At 45.0% G+C, this 18,301-nt stretch overlaps 1 protein-coding gene across 8 annotated transcripts in view; it reads left to right on the top strand.

Moving 5' to 3' along the window:
• The window catches only part of PRICKLE2 (prickle planar cell polarity protein 2), a 342,455-nt gene that overhangs the window by 214,867 nt on the left and 109,287 nt on the right, over positions 1 to 18,301 (top strand). For 2 of the 8 annotated variants that reach the window (XM_049715455.1, XM_049715453.1), the window contains exon 3: positions 7,422 to 7,465. The exons of 4 other annotated variants lie outside the window; for them this stretch is intronic. The gene's annotated coding sequence lies outside the window, so the exon portion shown is untranslated. Of the gene's footprint in view, positions 1 to 2,160; positions 4,921 to 4,946; positions 6,088 to 7,421; positions 7,466 to 18,301 lie in introns of those variants that run through there. 2 more of the 8 variants (XM_004267993.4, XM_033424779.2) reach the window with 2 other exon arrangements.

Consider the following 18,301-nt stretch of genomic DNA (forward strand, 5'->3'; position numbering starts at 1 on the left):
ATACTATAAAGTTTTAAAGAATATATTCTTTAAAAATATATAATATATATTACGTACTAAAATTTCATAGTATAAAGTTTTATATGTTTTTTAAGTTATAATAATTTATAACATAAGTTTATAAGTTAAAGAATATATCCTTTAAAAATATATATAATATAAAATACATATTTACAGTATATGTGTGTGCGTGTATATATTAATTACACATACTTACCTTTTTCTAAAATAAAATAAACTTAAAAGAACTTAAGGCCTTTATTATTAGATAAATGGTTTGAAACTTTGGTAATATAGTAGTTACGATTTCACAATAGCAGAGCCAGAAGGTGCTAGTGTAAACCAGCCAGGACTGGTGCTGTCGTTTTCTTTGTAAAGTGCTCCTAAGAGCAAAGATGCTGCCACTGCTCTGAGTGACCCAGGCCATTTCTTACCATCTCCGGATTCAAACATCTTCCTTAGGTCCAAGTGAAATCCCTCTTTAGCTCATTGAAAATCCATTCCTTCTTATTCTACACCTGTGGAGATGGAGATAAAAAAACTGTTCATTATGACCGTCCTCATTAAAGCCCTTCATTTGGGAGGCCACAGTCCTTGTCATCACTTACCTTTCTCTTCTGTAAGCTAACCAGCAGTGATTCGATTACCCTTTCCCCATAATCCTCTAACAAGATTTTGACTAATGCTGGCTGGAATGGAAAGATGATTTGATTTTCTCGCATGTATGAAGCGGCCTCTTTGTCATTACCTGCCAGTGTCCTGTTGGTCCTGCTCTGCCATCTTGTGCTCGTGCAGAGGAGTTTTGTTAATTCTGCACTTGTGCTAACACGTTTCTCTCATATTTGTACTCTTCCTCCTGTCTGCAGCGCCCCCTCTACCAGCTAGAATTTGACCTCGGCACTTTTAGCACTCTTTTCATTTATGGCTTCTGGATTTAGTGTCATGCTTAGTAAGGCCTTCCCCCCATAACCTTGTTTTTTTTCATTCCCCCCCCCAAAATTTTTTTTGACATTCAATGTGATTCACATCACACTCAGTTCCTGATTTCTGATCACTGCAGCCTCAACCAATCTTGTCTTCCTTGTCTCTCTTCCTATATACTGTATGCAATTATGGTCATTTATATAAATATCGTATTGTGCTATATCAATAGAAGGTTCTGAAGGTCTCAGGGGCATAGCCTGTTCTCCCCTCCCCCACCACCAAGAAGTTTGCTGTCATGAATGTGCAATTTCACTCTGTTGTGTAAAAACAGGGCGAGCTTTGCCCCTATTTACCAGATCTCTGAAATTTCCAAAGTAGTTGTTGCCTCGCCTTGTCTAATTCCTAACAGCGTATTCTCCAAAAATCCGGAATAGAATATTCTCCAGGATGAAAATAATTGTCACAAGGAATTGTCGATCCCTGGATTTTGTGATTTCAGTCATCTTGTGCAAGGGTGGTGCACAGATCACCAGCCCCCCCCCAAGCTGCGCTCACAGAGCACATGCTGTCAAAAGGACGTTGGCGAAGGGGTTTTGCACCATCCCCCTCCTGACTGCAATCAGACCTTTGAGAACTCTGCACGTGCACCTATCATAATATGCATCACACTCTAATTGCTTGCATAATTGTCTTCCCCTCTCATTTCTAAGCTTTTTTAGGCAGGGCCCATGTCTTTGTTGGTCACCATGATGTCCCTAAGGGCTGACACACTGACTGACACGTAGAAGCTCATTTAATGAGTGAATGGTTACATGAATGAATGGGTGAAAGACCCATGCTTCCCAGAAACACAGTTGTTTTGCTCTATTGTGCAGATTCAGAAGGAGAGACCCCTGAGACTTCTTGGTCATTTCTCTTGCTTCCCAGTTTCATAGCCATTGAAAAGTATCTGTGTTGCTTCATGGAGAAAAAGTGTGTCAGCAGCTCACCTACATGAGGTGAACTTTTTGAGTCATGCCCTAGGAATGGGGAAGATTTGGCAGTCTTCTGTTTACCCATTCCTCCTGACTTTTGAACTTTAGTCCTTATCTAGTTAGTGCCAAAGTGAATAGTAAAAGGTCATCACTTCCACTACCAATGGCTAACATTTGCTGTGTGCTAGGTTCAGTGCTAAGGACTTCACACTGAGGATCATTTGGTCCTCAAAACAGCCTGCAAGTGTAGGCCCTATTATTGTCCCTCCTGTTGTAGATAAGAACCTCAGGCCCCCAATCAGAGGGTTAGCAAATGTCAGAGCCAAGGTCTGACCGCAGGCACTCCATTCCAGACCCCATGTCATATCATCCCCTCTTAATGAAATGGATGGTCACGTGTAAGATCTGCTCCAGGTGAAGATGAATCTCTTTTCACTCTCTGCTCTGCTTTCCTCTTCATTGCTTCCCTGTCCGTCACTTGTGAATTGCTTCTCATACTTCTTGGATGATCACACCGATGGTAAGTACATCAGAGAGGCTCATCTTCAGATGAAGAAACTGGGGCATAGAAAGTTGAAGTGACTTGTCCATGGCCACACCAGAGTAGGGTGTCACTGCTTTCATTTGGCCATTGGTGGCCCTAAGCTGGTATATTTGGTAATCTCCTTATTGAAGGATACTGTGGTCTGGGGGAACCATCTGCTTCCCCACGTGCTCTGAGTTCCATGTGATGGAGACCTATAGCAGAGTATAATTCACTCGCTTGTATTCAGTTTCTATTAGTAAAAAGTTATTTCAGGTCCCATGATTTTCACCATGAAAGGTCTTCTGTGAACCAGAGAGAAGCCGTTTGAAAGAAGTTATTAAGCATTATTAATACAATTATGCATAACAAAGGACGTAATTTAACTTCCCCACATCCAACAAAGAAATTCATTTGAAGCTTCAGGAGCTGTAGCCGGAAGGGCAGAGCTCATGGGGTGGATTCTTCAGGCGGGGAAGTGGGGAGTATGGGCAAGGAGCCAGTGCTGGCTGCTTTGTCCTCGGGGACACTTCTGCGCATGACGGGATACCCCTCTCTCCCAACCTCCCCAGCTCTTCAGTCACCTTCCACCTGAGGACCCCACAGCGTTTCCTTATCACAGGCACAGAGTCCAGAGAATTGGCTTGCTCTTGCCTCTCCCCTGGCTCAGCATACTGCATAGGCAGCATTGAAAGAACAATTGATTTTAAACAATAAAAGATGACCACAGAAACACTCAGAGGAGAGATACAACGGCTATCCTAGTGGAAGGAAAACCTTAGTGAATTTTTCTGACTTCATCGAAAATACCAGAAATAACTTATTTACTGTTACTGGTATCGTATCCATCCTTACCGCAGTTGCACTCGGTATTTTTACTTTATTGCACTAAAGCTCAGAGCAAACACTGTACCTATACGCAGTCCCTAGAACAGCTCATGGCACAGAGTTAGGTGCTCAGAAAGTATTTACTGAATGAAGGGATGGTACAGATGAGAAAACTGAAGACCCCAAGTGTTAAAGTGACTTGTCCAAGGTCACATCTCTAGCAGCCGACAAAGCCAGGATTCAAACCCAGGGCTACCCAGCACTATAGAGTTCTTTCTTCCTGATTGCTTGGGTAGGCCTGTTTGTTGGTACAGAAAGATGGAGATTGGAGACCCAGCGATCTTTAACAAAGCCATGGACTGAGGTCCAGGAAACGTCAGTTCTGGCCCACCGTTGCTGAAATCTCTGTGTGGCCTTGGAAAAGCCTCTTCTCCACTCAGAACCTCAGTTTCCTAATCTGTAAAATGGAGAGATGGAAGCAGTGTGTTCTAAGGGTCCACGGGTCCTCAGAAGCCCCTGGGCAGGTTTATGCTTTGTCATCTCTCATGCTCACTTGGAGCTGGGGTCAGGGGTTGACAGAGGGGCTAATTCAACACCCAAGTACATGAGGAAAGCAGTCATTTGTGTTTTATCTCGGAGGTGCAAAAAAATTCAAGGTTGACATAGTCCCAAGCCAGCAAATACCCTGAAATGAAAGTTGCAGAGAGAAAAGAAAGAAAAAGAAAGTAGAGGCATTTGGAGAGGGGAAGAAAAAAAGCTCTGATTCCACGCCTGGGTTGGTGTAGCATATAATCTGAAACAGGCGCTCAGGTTTATAACTGTGCCCAGGTCTGATCCCTGGCACATAAGAGCGCAGCCTTTAAAAAGGAAAAAAAAAAAAAAAAGGCGTGTATCTTTAAAGCCTCTCTTCTATGTGATATTTTTGTAACCCTTTGGAGGTTATGTCGCTAGGGCCTTTGCATCCAGCAAAGGCTTTCTTCCCCTCTTCCTGGCTTGGGGATTATTGATTTGGAAGGCGAGGCTAATTTACATGTAAATAAATCTCAGCGCTGGGCAGAGGGGACGGGACATCCAGATGCCTCGACTGACTTGCTGACGTCACGGCTTCATTAGCATGCGGAGGATGCGAGCACTGCAACAGCGACTTCGGCACCACCAGCAGCTCCGCCGACTGTTATTATTATTTTTTGGCGGAGCTGCACGTTTCCTGGTTCAGTATCTTGGGCTCCGCGACCAGCTGACTGGTCTCCCCGGGGTCTGGCTCAGGATCAGTTGGTGACGCTGAAGCTTCGGTCTGTGACTTCCTGCAGATTGTCGTGAAGGAGGGGAGTTGAGACAAAACTGGGGGTTCTCGGGAAGGCGATCGGATCCGAAGGGAGGGAAGAAGTCACACTTTTTCCCCTGCCTGGTGGATCCCAAGAGGGGCTCGATCCAGCAGTGTTCTTTCCGTGAGCGAATGCAGAGCAGCCCTGGCTTGAGCCTGCTGCTGCTGGCGTCAGGAAGGGTCCAGATTTGGAGAAGGGTTTCCAGAAAAAGATGCTTTGGCTGCCTGCAGTCCTGCTTGCATTCTTAGAAGCCAGAGCCAGGGGAAAAGTGAACTGGGGCAATTGACAAGCTCAGAGGGTCTGGCGGAAGCTTCCATCCAGACTGGGAATTTCACCCTCCCTTGAGGTAGGTAAGAAATTTATCCTAATTCACAAATTGAACAACAGTGCATTTTCTAGGCAGGATGAGAAAGCTAGATCTAGAAGCTTTGCATGGGGGGAGGCAGGACATGGGGGCTCCGTTATCTTGCCAGGTGGCTGTTTTCCATGGCCCTCTGGCACCTCTTCCCTTCTTATGCTTATTCGAAAGCTCCGTTGCACAGTGACATTTCACAGCTCTAGGAAGTCCTGAAGAAACACTTACGTCTTGGTGCTTTAGAAGCTGCTTTTCTCTAAAAGAAGTGTAGCTATCCTTAAAAAATAATCATTTTTTTTTTATTGGTTTAAGAGGGCTTAAAAACAAACCACACACCTGGCTGTGTTCTTGCATTTCGCCTTAGGATGTCATAAACCATTAGAGGCTCTGGGAAATGAAGACTTAGCTGAGACTTCCAGGTGAAGAAATGGCGCTGGAATTATTTAGGTTGAATTTTAGCCAGTGCTTTCGGATTAGAAATGGTGACAGAGCTCCAGAATATGACTGCACAGGCTGGCTGAAACACATGACTCAGTGCGTTCTCCACATTGGGTTTCTTGGAAGAGTGTTCACAGTTAGCTCTCCTTGCTCTTGGTTTCCCCAAAGCCAATCACGGCATTACTAATCTGCCATGGAGGTCTTGCGATGAAATACAGATTTTTAATCCCATTATTTTTTGTTATGTGGTCTTAGAATATGCTGGGGTCTCACGGGAGTTTTATGAACCATAAATAATCCGAGCTGGACCAAATCACCCTGGGCTGAGTGATCTGTACCAGCTGTGATGCTGTCCGCTGGTCCAGGCGTGGCTCTTGTATAACTTCGGCACGTATGTGATTTCCCCAGCGAGAGAGTCCTGCTTCTAGTCATTGCATCCATGGCCACAGTCAGGGGAGGGCTCCAGTGTGCTGTGACGCTGTAGACAGGGACTGTCAGGTACCAGAGCCGCAGCTTGCAAGGCTGCAGTTTGCTTTGCTTGAATATATCTCTTCCCAGGGAGGGTTTTAAACCATCTCAGTGAGACTTCAACTAAATGAAGCAGCCTGGTCTCCTTGGTGGAGGCTGAATTGGCTGCTCTAATCCTGCTTCCCAGAAGGCTTACTGGCTGCTGATGGCTTTCACAGAGTGGTCAGGATGAGTGTCCCCTTGGGCTCCAGAGTAAGTCACAACTTTAACGGAATTACTGTATTTTGGAAATGTGGATTTTAATGCCTCCTTGAGTGCTTGTAAAGGTTTTGCCTTTCCATCAAATGCTCTTTCCCCTTGGAAATTCTTCTTTTAATGTGAAAATTAAAACATGTTGGCTCCATCAGGCATTACAGTCTGTAAACAATCGTGGGACCGCCAGAAATTGTAAAACAGCATTGTTTGAAATGGCAGGTTTGTAAAGGTTCACCATGCAATGTAGGGGAAAAAAAATTGGAAGGAAGGTGCATTCATGGAAGCTTAAGGAATGAACAGGGAATTTAGAGGTTAGGCAGTAGGGGATGATGTTTATCATCAAGGGCTCAGACTCTGGATTCAGAAAGAGCTGAAAATACTTCGAGCTACCTTTCTGGGTATTGTTTCCTGTGTATATCGTGAGAAGAGCAGTAGAACCAATAGGCAGGGTGTAAGGATTCAGTGAGATGACATACAAAAAGCGCCTAGCACAGTGCTAGCCACATCATAAATATTCCATAAAGGTTAGCTATTACTGTGGTGGTGGTTGTGATCGTTACCTTTTTATCATCTTTATTCTAAGCGTCGTTGCTAAAAAATAAGACAGTCCACTGAAAAGGCAATATGCTCACCTCCGTTTGTGTGCAGAGAGGTTTAGCCAGCAGCAAAGGTGCCCCCTTCAGTCACTGTAAGGTCCCAAACCATTCCCACTCAAAGGGACTTTCCACTATTTCAACTCTATGGACTGAGTTGACAGAATAAAGTGTATTGTCCGGGCCACTGTATTTTGCTAAACTGAAAGTCCCGGGATGGTAGAATGAAAATCATGTAGCATTAGCTGGGGCTCCGGCACCCTTAACGAAGGTCTCCTGTTGGGCAGCTGACGAGTCTCCTGTAGAACGCTGCGGCTCCACATTGGAATCAACGCATTTCTGGATTTCTGTACACGTTTCTCCTCTGAGGCAACGCTGCATGTGTGAGAGGCCTGCCTTTTCTTTCTGCTTTCTGTTCAGCGCGGACACTAAGCATTTTCTCCTTCACGGAGGCCTTTAAATATGGCTTCACCTGCTGGGTGGCTCCTCGGAAGTTCCCAGGCTTCATTTATGCCACCGTATGGGTGACTTTAGCTTATGGATCAGCTGTTCAGGGAAAAGAATGGGCCTCCCTTGCTCACCTGCCTGTGCCAGCCCGCTGCCCTTGATTTCTGTCCGCAGACAGGATCCGTCCTTGCTAGGCTTTCGCCCTTCCCCTCTTGCCAGTGAGCATACTTCAGTCGTGCTGTTTGATAGCTGTTTCTCCCTTTCCTTTCAATGTCTTTCTTTTAAATTTAGATGAACTGGAACTCCAGTGCAGAGGTCTGAAGGACAAATTAAAAGTGAGTTAAGGGGCTTCCCTGGTGGCGCAGTGGTTGGGAGTCCGCCTGCCGATGCAGGGGACGCGGGTTCGTGCCCCGGTCCGGGAAGATCCCACATGCCGCGGAGCGGCTGGGCCCGTGAGCCATGGCCGCTGAGCCTGCGCGTCCGGAGCCTGTGCTCCGCAACGGGAGAGGCCACAACCGTGAGAGGCCTGCATAACGCAAAAAAAAAAAAAAAAAAAAAAAAAAACTGAGTTAAAGGAACCAGAGGAGTCTGGCATGAAGTTCTTTCTCCAGAAACTCAGAATTGCGGGTTGATCACTCCAGATGGCCATGGTCTTTAGTAAAGTAGTGTTTTGCATGGAGAATCATAGTTATCCCTTGATAATAGCCCACCTGCATTGCCGCCTGATCGTATACGTGACCTTAGAGCCTAAGCTCTCTGAACTTTGGTTTCCCCATATAAATATTAGAAATAGGGACTTCCCTGACGGTCCAGTGGTTAAGACTCTGCACTCCCAATGCAGGGGACATGGGTTCAATCCCTGGTTGGGGAACTAAGATCCCACGTGCCGCATGGCACAGCCTAAAATTTATTTTTTAAATTTTAAATGTATTAGAAATAAATTTCCCTGGACTCGTGGGACTCATGGGCTTGCTGGGGAATGGTGGCTGCACCGCCCTTGCCCAGTTCCTGGCTCGTACTAGGTGTTGGACTTTCCTTCCTTCTGCTGATTTGGGTATTTCCCATTGGATCCCAACCTGTGAACCACAGGGGGCAGTAGTTTTCATAGTCATTCAAAAGAGGAAACTGAAGGCGAAAGAGAGAACGTAACTTACCCTGAATGACACAGCTGGTGACAAATCCTGGTACCCAGTGTAGCGCCGCTCCTACCACACATGGATGGCAAACGCTCCAAGTTTGAGCAGGGCTCTTAACCTCCCTTCTGTATTGCTCGCCTTGAATTAGCAGAAACCTCAGAAGCCAAAGGCATGGTCTTCTCTCTTCTCTGTTGTTTTCAAACACCCAAGAATCAAAATCCTCTGTCCATCAGACAGGAATTCTGGGTGGCGTTTGGGTGAGGACTTTCCTTTTGTGCTTGAAGATCTGCTAAAAACTTTTCTCTATTCACTCCCTCCCTGATTGTCGTGCTTATAATCAGGTCATTGCTGGTGACCGTGAACTACTGCAGACTAGGAAGCTTGAGGGCTAGGCCTTGGCAAAATCTGTTTTCCTCATTAATGCTCTGGGCTGACACTTGGCACTTTGCTCGTGTCCCAACCTGAAAAGATTTTTAATGAAATGTTCTCATTTTTATATCTTGTCCATGTGTGTGTGGAGTGTGTGTGGAATGTGTGTGGGTAGAGGGGGTGTGTTTGAATGAAGCAGGGGAGAAAATGTTGGATAAGATCACACCGAGTTTCCAGCATCACGAGTCTCTGCAGTCTCCACTGGGGACCTGGGCAGTGATTTCGGAGACTTGGCTTTCTTTTTTTTTTTGGCATGTTGTTTGAGCAGTTCTTTGTTCGGAATCTGAAATCCAGAGGCCTGCTTCTTCCATTATTTCCCTGGGGACAAGGCAGAGGGAGAAAGAAGCGGGCATGCGGGGGAGAGGCGGTGGAGGGGGGAGGTGTGGAGAGAGAGAAGCGGAGAGATTGGGTGGAGGAGTTAGGAGGAGAGGAGGGGAGGGAAGCAGCTGGGAGAATATCAGAGCCATCTCCAAAACCACCATGAAAGTGCAAAGCTGAAGTTCCCTTTGGGTGAAGTCGGAACTCAGAAGACAAGCACCGCGGTTGTACGTCAGCTAGAACTACCTCTACCCATCTGTCCTACAGAACTCGTAGTGCAGCCATTTTAAATTCTGAAACCCTACATGGGGCTAAACACAGCAAGAATTTTCCACCATAGCACCATGGCCTATTTCTAAAAATGCATTTATTCAAAAGAGCACATCTTCAAGTACAGTATGGAGCCTGGCTTTCCTTGGTGGGTGTGTAGGCTACACTTGTGGCACGCATTTGGCTGTAAAGTCCGTAAGGATCAAGCCGGCCGAAGTGGAGACTCAGATTTTATGAGAGCTGACTTGGAGGAGACACAGCACTGTCGAGAGCACAGAATCCAGAGGCATCACTGGTTGGAAGTGGAGGCATCAAGGGCTGGCCTCGTTTGAGAAAGTGTGACCAGAGTCTTGCACACTCAGGACAGAGGGTGATCCTTTAGGAAGAAGGAATAGTGGTGATTTCTGATACCCCCTTCTTCCTGGTCCTGGCAATCGTGCATAAACCATCCTGGGGCGCTGGAGGGATTGCAGGCACCATTTTCCCCCCCGGGATGTGGGATAGAGATGGAGTCCAGGTTGGTACCTTTTACAGGCCAGCGCTGTGTCTGTCTCACAATAGACGGTGACTTGAGTTACCTCCGTTTGCCTCACATTGGGAGTACCATTGGCCTCAGCTCCCCCATCCCTCCTTGGTTTTTAAAAATCCAACCTTACACGTAGGATCCAGCCCCATCCAGGGTTAAAAGTAACTGGGACCGGAATTCTTAGCATTTCATTTCAACTGGGCAGGATGCCATTTTCCCAGCTCTTTTCTTGCCATCCGTTCATCAGTGTGAGTCCTCAGAGATGCTTGTTCATGAAAGTTCCAGGACTCAACTGAGAAACAGCTATACTTTCTGTGGTCACAGGGTCAGATATTTTTCAGGATAGCTGTTAGTGTATATGTCAGTGTATGTTCTGGGTATCTATGTGTCTGAAATAGTTTTTGTGTTAGTGCTTGTGTGAATATGTAGAACAGGTAATAAGTGTCATAGGTTGAACTCTTAACCATGTTCTAGTTGATGTGAAGGGTGCTTGACATACCTTGCCTTGTTAATTCTTACAGCAGTTACACAGCTAGATATTATTAACTCTATTCAGAAGTGGAGAAACCAGGACTCCTAGAAGTTAAGTAACTTGTCCGACCTTACACAGGTAAGAAAGAGTAAAGCTGGAGTTCAAACCCAGGATAATCATCCTCAAAGCCTGAATGATGTCCACCATTCTAGGCCTCCTTACACTTTTTACTGTAATGTATTATGAATGTGTTTTCTTTGCCTTCTAGATCTTCTCTATGGAACCCTCATGGGAGAAATACCTCATTATGTAGCCACTGATTTAAAATCCTTTTGCTGGATCTTTTGGTAAAATTGGCAACAGCCAGGAGACTGTATCAGGTACAAAACAGAACCGAGTAGCTTGTTCACCTCCAGCTTTGAGTGTGGCTTTTAGCATGGAAGTGTGAGGTTTGTTGGCAAGTCAGTTAAGACACTCCGATGAGCAGTAAAGCTCCGGGCGAATGGAAGCAGCCCTTTTGCTGGACTAGAGGGAACTGGGTGATTCTGCTGCAAGGCCAGTGGGCTCTAGAGAGGGGGCCAGGCTTCCTGGCTTTTGACTGCCCATTGCATGCACATCAGGTGCTATCTAGAAGGTATGTGCTTCCCCTTTCTGAGCCTCAGTTCTTTCCTCCCTAAAATGTAGGTCCTGAATTAGATGGTCTGTAAGTTCTCTTCCGGCCCTGACCTGGATGAGTATGAAGTTTCAGAAGGAATTCACCCTTGTCGGTGGAGGCGTGTGATTTGTACCATCGGCTGCTCTTGGGCGGAGAACTGAAAGGTCAGGTTTTCTATCTGGACCTGACCTCTGTGTGTTGTGAATATGCACTGGAATATGAGAAGCGGTAGCCCTCCAGAGAGTGACTCGGGGCTTCCTGCAAAAACCTCTGACCTTTGGATATTTCAGACTAGTGCAGAGGCGGGTGTCTGCATCCCTCAGTGTGTCGGTGCCGCTCATTCACTCTCAGAAGCCCTCCGGGCTGTGTCACGTTTGCCAGCGTCCTGCAGAGTGCCTGAGACCAGGACCTCTCCAGTTTAATGTGTATACACCTGGGGGTGTTGATGAAATGCAGACTCTGCATTTTTAGCAAGGTCCCTGGTGATGCTGGTGCGAATGCTTCTCAGCCACCCTTGTAATAAGCACTGAGGGCGGCACAGGGAAGGAAATTTGACTAAATTCAGAAGGCCCAGGTTCGAGTCCCAATTGTGTCATTCCTTATTGCAATAAACCTCAAATAGATCCCTTTAGCTGCTCTGTGACTCAGTTTCTCCTTCTGCGGAGTAACGAAAGTAATTAATAACTAACAGTTAATGACTGCTTACCGTGTGCCTGGCAACACGCTCACTATATTTTTATGTGCTATATCTTAACTAATTCTCATAATAACCTTATGAGGTAGGTTCTCTTATCAGCTGCATTCTATAGAAACGAAACACAGAGAGGTTGAATAACTTGCCCAAGGTCACACAGCTAGTAAATGGCCAAGCTGGAATTTGCATTCACATCATTTGACTCTGAAGTTTGCACAACTTGTAGAAATGATAGATGTGAACAATCTTGGAACTTCTGTGTGTTATACAAGCATACCATATAATTAAATGCATTTATTTGTATGATATGTACGATTTATAAATGTTTAGCACACCTGAAATTATAAGAAGCTGGTGTTTCCCAGATGGGATGGTATTGTTTTTAAGGGAAAAAAATATTGTTCCAATTTATATTAACGAAAGTCAGATGGTTTGTGAAGTTTCGAGGAGCACAGGTGTTTGCGCTGTTGTCTCGGGCTGTTCAGCTAGGAAATGAAGTGTCAGCTAAGAGGAATGGGAGGTTCTGATTAACTGAATTTCTGGCTGTTCAGAATTAAATCCCATTTTGTTTCCAATCTTGTTTTTGCAAATTTGGACAATATATCCAATCACTTTTCTGCCTTACAGAAAAGCACAGTTACCCGACTGACTGTGTCTTGTGATTGAGGATACGGCAGCCATGTAAATTATTACCCTGAACACGACTTTCCTGCAAGTGGATTGATTGTGGGTTGATTGTGAGCATCGTCTTGAGTTTGATATCTCACCGCTCACTGGACCCCAGGCTGTGATCTGGCAGGATAAACAGATGTCTGCTTTCTTCCCTCACCCCTCCTTGTTATTCCTCTAGAAGCTTCTATTTGAACGACAGAGGAAATCTTGAGTGGGGAAAAATATTCTTATTTGAATGTGTACCCATGCTTGAACCCCATTCTTAGAAATGTCCCAATCTTAGTAGGAGTATGGCAGATACCTAGCACCTGCATCGCTAGGCCCCCATCTCCCTTGTCCATGGTGGACCTCACTGATGACACACCACACTCTTTTTCTCGAGCTCCAGCACCACTTCAGAATCCTATTCAACACAGCACTCCGGGTAGCCTGTATTCATCAGTTGTAGTTACCCTAAGAGATTTAACTTACATGTCATGTCTACCCTTGGACACTCACCTGGAAGTTGATTCTCCGTTTTTTGTTTTTGTTTTTTTGTCCATGCTGTGCAGCATGCGGGACCTTAGTTCCCTGACTAGGGATCAGACCTGCGCCCCTCAGTGGAAGCGTGGAGTCTTAACCACTGGACTGCCAGGGAAGTTCTGTTCTCCTTTCAATTTAGTAAATATGTATCAAACACCTATTAATTGCTTAGGCATGATGAAAAGAAATTCTGTTTTCCACTTACTCTGCATTTATTCTTCCTCCCCAAAGTGGATGACCTGCAGGCTTTTTGAAATTTTTAGTTAAGGTTTTCACAGTTTTTTTTCTTTCTCTGGGATCTACATCCTGTTGTTCTGATTAATATGGTGACCATTCTTAAGGTTCCCATCACTTTTCATTACCGGCGATGCAGGGTCTTCATCCAGCTTCCCTACTCTGATGCTTCCAGAGGAATACCTGCTTTACAATGAACTGTTTCCTGTAGGCCTCCTCTGGGCAGCTCAGCCATTGGCTGGGTGGCCAGTGCATATGCAGTGGCTGCTATTGGCTCACAGCTGTGATGCCCTCAGCTAAAGCCCTCTCCTGACAGCTTATCGATCAAGATTCAGGAGTTCATTTAAATTACTGCCTAAGTCTCCTACTTGCATTTGAGGTCGTCATCTCAGAAGTCACCTGGAGAGCCTGTAAGGACTAGAAGCTTGCCACCGATTGGGACAATGAATCCCCTCCCCTCAGCCCCTCCCCTGCTTCCTGTGCAGGTTGGACCACCACTTAGAAACACCTAGCTCATTAGGAAGCAGGGTGAAAATGCAGAGCAAAGAATTCACACGTGCCTGGCGTAACCACAGGAGCTTGAGTTCTTGCTTGAATGGCTTCTGAAAGGCAAATAGCAGCCTAATCGCTGGGCTTGATTTTGGTCAGACTAGCTTGAACCTGCCTTCCGTTCACCTTGTCAGTTGGGCTGCGTAAACACCAGTGCGGTTTGCCCTTGCCATGATTAAAAATTGTTTTCAATCCTGTATCATTGAGTTTCTAAGATTCAGCATCCTAAGTGGTTGTGATGATATCGTGTGCCATTTTGAATTTTTAAAAGAAAACAGTGCAAAGAGTGAGAAATAGAGCATCTGCAAGATAGAAGGCACTGTCTCTGGGCCTGTGAGGAGTAGCAGAGAAGACCTTTTACCAGAAGACCTTTTTAGCCAGTTCTCTAAACCAGGTATTTTTTAACTCAGGATCCACAAGCACCAAAGGACCAGCAAAGATTGACAGACTTTTTGAAATTAAACGCAGAATTTTCTATGAATGTATGTATGTTCACCTTTTTAAGGGAGAGGATCCCACCTTTCATCAGATTCGTAAACGTGTAAAGTCACCTGAAAGGTTAATAAGAAGTGCTAGATTGGATGGTAGATTGTTGTAAACTCATCCAGGAAACTCTCCTAAGGTTAACTTGGGACTGGAAGAAACTATCCTTTGGCCCTATAGAAATAGAAATACATCACTGTTCTGCGAAGCTACCCAGGAAATAAGATGAAGCTCTGTGGAGCTGGAAGAATTACCTGGTTCTCTTCCCTTTTATAGATGGGTAAATTGAGGGCTGTAGTCTCAGATGCCAAAGCCACAAGAGTACTTCTTCTCTGTTTCAGATACTTTTTAGTATTCACTTAACAGTTCAACAGTTTTTTGGAACATTTACTTTAGGATAAACTGGGAGTTTTCAGTCTTTCTATATTCAAGGCATTCTTTCAAATATTGGACATTTTGCAGTACACTTAGCGGAATTAAGTTACACTGCAGTTATGGTATACAGTTCTTGGTTGTTCTCAACATAAATATATTCTTCTCTGCCCTAACTTTCCTTTGTCTTGTTTAATCCCGGAAGAAGACAGTCTTTCTTTGGTGTGGTTTTGATGACGTACTACTGATCATATGGTTAACTCACACTGTACGTTTTGGCATCATTTTAACAGTATACATTTTTAGTAATTCCATAAAAAATATATTAAAAAGTGAAAATTTTACATAGTGATTCTCTCTTCTTTGTGTGCCCATGAAGTGTTCAGCCTCTAGTTGAGAACTGCCAAGCTAGATTCTGGGCTGGGTATTAGAGATTCAAAATTTTAAAGATCTACCTACTGAATGCTTATTGTTCTAGTTACAAGGTAACCTCCTTGAGCTTTTGGAAGTTATATTATCGTGGGAAAAACATTTAATAGATACGACAACAGGTAAAATAGTTTCTGACAGTGACAAATGTTAAGAAAAAAATTAAAGGATAATAGAGTGGAGAGTGAATGAGAAGGGAAAGTGGGGAATCTTTTTAGGGTTCTTGGTGGAGGTGCCTTTGAGTGATTACATGCATAATGAAAAATAGACCAGCTCAGAGAGCTCAGGGTAGGCCGCTCCAAGCAGTAAAGCAGCCACTGCAAAGATCCTAGGAGAGGGATGGCCTTGGCACACACACAAGCACAAAGGACCAACAAAAGGTCATTGGGGCCAAAACACGGTAGAGAAGGTGGGGAATGGGACACAATGAAATTGGAGAGACAGGAAAGGGCCAGATTAAATTGTATCTCGGAGGCCAAGGTTAGGGAGTGTGTACTTTATTCTAATTGCAGTGGGAAGCCAGTGGAGCTTTTTAAGCAGGGGGGTTGAGTGTTATCGCCATTGTTTTAAAAAACAGAACAGTTAGTAGAAAATAGATTCTGGAAAGGAATGAGTGGATACAGGGAAGAATGAGTTAGCTGTTGCCATAGCCCAGGCAGGAGGTGGTGGTGAATTGGGCTAGAAGGGTAAAGGTAGAAATGGTGAGTAGAGGTCACGCATCCCACGCACCAAGGGAGTCCACAGTCTGGGCTGTTGTTCAGCTCAGCCAGAAGCACGTGGGCATTGCTACATCCCCAGGTCTGGGGGTAGGACGTGCGTCCAGGGGACATAGATCCTTCAACCATCACCTTGTCAAATCTGAATACAACAAACTCTTAAATATTTTCAGTGTCTCACTCCTGTAGACCATGTGAATTCACTTCACCCAGGGCTTCTTTCCAATAAAACATGAAACCAGGAAACGTTCGTTTCTTTCTCTGTACTTCCCTGCATCCTCTCACTGCTGCAGCATGAAGAGACTAGTCGTGGCTCAGTACAAAACCACAAAAACCTTTCCATGCATCGGGCTTGAAGAAGGGAAATCAGCATCTTGCCTTTTTTGACTGTACCCCCCTCTGGGAAACCTTGAGAAATGGGTTTTGTGTGTTTCCCTGGACTTGACTGAAGCCAGGTCTCTCCTGAAAATAACATCTCTCGCTCTTGTGTCTAACTCAATATCAATTGCGGGGCCTTGCTTCCAGCCTCGGTATTTGGTAAACACCCAGTTTCTTGACACTCTTGTTTCCCAAGTCCGCTGGGGTCATCTTGAGCCTTGGCCTCATTCACTGAGGATCGTGGATTTCTGGGAAGTCTCTACCTCCAGCCCTTCAGCACGGGTATTAAAGGGCCCTGTCAAGTTTTGAAGGGTGTGACCATTGCCAGAATCCCCACAAGCCGAGCCCCTGAGGGATGCTCTCGCCAGCTGGCCCACATCCACACCAGAAATGGCTGGATTTCAGTGGTTCTCTGTGTATGGAGCTGGCCGAGTTCCCCTGGATGAAAGGCAGCCTAATATAAACTGAAAATGTTATTAATAAGCAGCCACTTAAGAATTTCCTATGACTTGCCAGTGATTTGGGGGCCTCTGTGTGAACAGGGAGAAAAGCACAACTTGTTTTACATGGATTAAGGGACCGGTGCAGTCAGTCTGACGGGGCCCCAGAAAGGCATTCAGGTGTTTGGTGAAGGGCTGTGGAATCTAGCAGATCTAGGTCTGCGTTTCTATTTTCATCCTTTCCCAGCTGTGGGAGCTTGAGTACGTTTCACAAACACTCTGAGCCTTGGTCTTCCCATCTGTAAAATGAGGGTGGTATTAGTAATTTCCATCTCTTAACTGTGCTATGAGGATTAAATAAGGAATGCGGGGAAAGTGTTTAGCACAGAGCCCGGTGTACACTCCGTAAATGTCTTCTTCGAAAGGAAAGTTGGAAAAAGCATACCCTAGAAGTAGAACCAAACTGACTTCACTTTTCCTGGTTTAGGGTGAGAAAAAGTAGATGTGGCGTTCTAGACACACCACATTTAATAGTAGCAACCAAAGCACTTGGCTTCTTTGAGCTCCCCCTTCTCCTTCTATAAAATGGCAATAATAACCCTTGTTCCTCTGACTAACTTTGTAGAGATTTTTGGCAATTCAGAACTGAATTGAAAGTGCGTGGGCAGCTCTGAAGTACTTGATCAGTCCCAGGGTCATTAATTTAATGTCCAAACCTGTCTGCCTTATTGTATCTCGGTAAGAAACCAAGGTCATTTCTGTGACCTTGAAATATTAAAAGGATGGTAAAGGGTAAGTAATCCTTTGGTAAAGATAATAATCAAATTACCTTTCTCAGTCCAGCACACCTTAAAGTATAGACTAGATATTTCATAAAGACTTGTAGAAATGACCTGTTTGCCACCCATCTGTTTTCCATTGATCTGTTTCCATCCCAACTAGAATATATTAGTAGGGGTTAGATTGACTTCTAGAGAACCAGAACCATGACTATTTTTATTGACTTGTTTTACTTTTTGTCCCTACCCAGAGCATAGGGCCTAGCAAGCTGGCACAGAGTCAGATTTCACTACACTCAGCGTGCTGTAGATATTCAGTTATTTAATGCTAACAGCAACTCAGTGAAGTGGCAGTTAAGATTGGAACCCAAGGCACTGTGCCTCCAAGATCTAATATCTTAATCCACTGCACTATATACTGTTTTTAAGTACATAGGGGATATTTAATGCTTCAGATTTGGTCTACATGGGCTTAGCCAACTTCTTACACACAGAAGGTAGAGACTGAACGAGTACTTGGGCAGGTGGCATGGAAGAGAAAGGCAAACAAAGAGATATTTTGTGGAGTCTTCCAATTCTTGAAGTTGGGAGGTGAGGAGTGTTAGAATTCAGTGTGCAGTCATTTCCTCAGAAACTATTCCCCTGAAGGACTCATCTGGAAAGGAGGAGCTCTTGGAACATGATCTGCTCAACATCCAATGAAGCAAAAGCATACATGCCATAGAATCACGGTTAACATATGGGCAAAGAGAAATGGAGGAATTGATCCGGGCATAACCATTCCATCTACCTTGGTTTCTTCTTAGGGAGGCGGTTGGTCTGACAGCAGTTCAGGAAATCAGAGCTTCTCTAGGTACCGGCATAACTATTCCATCTACCTTGGTTTCTTCTTAGGGAGGCGGTTGGTCTGACAGCAGTTCAGGAAATCAGAGCTTCTCTAGGTACCCACAGCCTTTCCTACGGATGCAGTGATGGAGGTAGCAGTGTTGCCATGGAGACACCATCAGTAGCCAAGTTCTTTTGCTTTGAGGGCTCACTCTTTCCACTCATTACGATGCTCAATTAGGTAGCTGCGTGTTTGGTAGGCAGATTCCTCA

The sequence above is a fragment of the Orcinus orca genome, chromosome 10 (assembly GCF_937001465.1).
Source record: "Orcinus orca chromosome 10, mOrcOrc1.1, whole genome shotgun sequence".
NCBI classification, from domain to species: Eukaryota; Metazoa; Chordata; class Mammalia; order Artiodactyla; family Delphinidae; genus Orcinus; species Orcinus orca.